General features: G+C 28.2%; 1 long non-coding RNA gene across 1 annotated transcript; it reads right to left on the bottom strand.

The window, feature by feature from the left end:
* Positions 1–1,228: 1,228 nt before the first annotated feature.
* Positions 1,229–2,696, bottom strand: LOC21384530. Its single transcript, XR_002901818.1, has 3 exons — positions 2,672–2,696; positions 1,492–1,540; positions 1,229–1,346 (listed from the first exon to the last, which is right to left on the bottom strand). It is a non-coding gene; the product is annotated as an uncharacterized LOC21384530 (long non-coding RNA).
* Between the last annotated feature and the right edge of the window lie 4 nt (positions 2,697–2,700).

Here is a 2,700-nt window from a genome sequence, read left to right as displayed (position 1 = left end):
CAATTCGATATTTTTCCAATATATAAGGGTATATTTTTCCTATATATATGTATATATATATATACATATATATTATTTATATACACACATATGAGAGCTTTGGACTGGACAATTTTATCCAAGTTTCTTCCAAACAGAGAGGGGTGAGCTTCCAATTCAATCTAATACTCCTCATCTAACTCAATCCGATGTTATATTAGATTTCAAGATGTTATATCCCATCCATCCGATTTATGTACAAAATCTAATCCAATTGGATTTGGACTGGATATTTATATTTTTTTCCCCATAATGTAATTTGCAATTTAAAATTGTGTTTATTATTCTTAACAGGCGCTAGTTGTAGAAAAGTGGATTAAATAGAAACTAAATTTAAGCACACGTCTTTTTACAGAAATCAAAGGATATTGGGCATAACTCAATCTAACAAAACCGGCTTGTTAGGAGAGGACTGTCCTCACCAGCGTGGACCATGTCAAACCGCTGCGAATAAGTCGATATTAAGGGACCCAACATTACAAAACTGGGCCTGCTTTGATACTATTTTACAGAAATCATAGGATATTGGGCCTAACTCAACCTAACAAAACCGGCTTGTTAAGGAATGATTGTTCTCACCTTATTAAGTAGATCATGTTAATATTTTCAACCAATGTGAGATTCTAATACGTCTTTAAAAAGTATTTCAATAAAATATGAGCATCAAGTCATCAACTACAAATTCAAAGTGGAGTATGAGCCAGCACAAATAAATCTAAGAACAAGCCGACACAAACATGTTTGATAACAAAGAAAAACATAATCCGAAAAACACGTAAAAACTAGAGCGACTAACGCAAGGTTTTCGACTTCAAAATAGTTTTGTGTGAGTGGGTGTATAGTCATTACTTTAAAAACTAATAAAAATTAAGGAAAAAAATCTAAAATTATACTTAAAAATATATATTATATATTTGATTGAATCAATTGATTTGATTTTAACACTCAAAATAGGAGCTCGATCCAATTTAAATAGATTTTTAATTTTTGAATTGGATTGGATATATCGGTTATCCAATCACGTTGAATAATTTACTCAACCCTGCAAAAAAGTTGCACAATTTTTTTTTTTTTTTTTTTTTTTTTTTTTTTTTTTTAATTTTCCCAACCCTGCAAAAAATTTGCAAAATTTTTTTTTTTTTTTTTTTTTTTTTTTCTGTTTGTATAAAATGCATTCTGAAGAAGATGTGAACCTCAATATAACCAAGGTTGTCTGGATCCAGCTCTTCCATGATAAGTGCTGCGTATTCTTCAGCACGTTCTTGAATTTTTGACAACTTGTTAGCACCAGCACTTAACGATATAATCTGCAATTTAACATAAAAAAATCTACATATGTCATATAATATAAAAAAAATCCCACTAATTCCAAAATATATAATATTTTTTATTTAGTTTTCACTTATTATTAAATAGAAGAAGAAAAAAACAAAAGAAAAGACAAATTCTCACCTCCTTCACCTCTTCTTCAGTGATTCGACCGTCCGCATTTTTGTCCACCCTGCATTAGTGCGTTGTTAGTGGACATTAAAAAAATAATAAATATCTCGTCGGATTAGTGTTTATACACCTAACATATTCATTTTATTCCAAGTCAACACTTATCGGACTCACTTTTACTAATAATTCCCATTAATCTACGGTACGAGGGAGGAAAACATGAATTAATCTCCTTATTTATTCCATTATCTAATAATCAAGTATTTTTCTTTTTATATTAGACCTATCTTATTTGTTCCATTATCCAATAATCTAGCATATTTAATTCCTAGCATTTAGGTGGGTCTAGGGCAGTATTCTTATGCTCCCACCAAAGTACTTTCCTTTATCTTTTCTCCCATTGCACAATATCTTTAAAATAATTGATAATCATAATTGTCTGTACGTTCCAAAATTCCATGAACCTTACTACCTTAGAGTAATTATACGATATCAAAAACTAAAAAAGGTTATTATAAAATAAAAAATTATACAAAACCTATATTGCTTAACAAATCTCACAAAAATTCAAAAAGATTCATAACGTGTATTTTGCACAGTTTTTACCTAAAAAAGTGAATTTTATATATTTTGAGCAAAGGCTTAACGTTCTCCACAAAAAATTGACTTTGTATGTTGTATGTAAAAACAAAAGGTACAATGATACAATTAGTTTGTCAAATAATGATTTTGTAATAATGTGGTAACAAAAGTTTGTCTTCCTCCAAAAAAAGAAAAAAACTTAAAAAAATTATCCATTTCGGGCTAATATACTTTTTTTTTTAATTTTTTAGGATTTTCTTTGGTGTTTTATTTTTAAAAAAATACAAGTATTTCTTGTTGATTAGCCATCAAATCTTTATTAAATATGGTCAAAAGTTACATCAGATTAAAAAAGTTATACAGATCTGACAGTTAATAAGTAGAGAACATCAGTGTTCTTAAAAAATGGAACAATAGAAATTTCTTTTTTTTTAAAAGGAAAATCAGGTAATTAATATACTTTTGTTAAAGTTATTGTCTTTTTTTCTAAAAATTCTAAAATTATTATTGTATACGTAAAATTAATTTATGTTAACGAACAAAGCTTATACTTTCAAAGCTTATGCGAAATTTATAAAGTAAATAAATTAAACCGACGCTGTGAACTCACATGTCAAAGAAGGTTTGAAGTCTTGCATC

Source organism: Morus notabilis, unplaced genomic scaffold, assembly GCF_000414095.1.
Source record: "Morus notabilis unplaced genomic scaffold, ASM41409v2 Scaffold4147, whole genome shotgun sequence".
NCBI lineage: Eukaryota > Viridiplantae > Streptophyta > Magnoliopsida > Rosales > Moraceae > Morus > Morus notabilis.
Note: the sequence above shows the minus strand (reverse complement) of the source record. Positions and strands in the feature narration are given on the sequence as shown.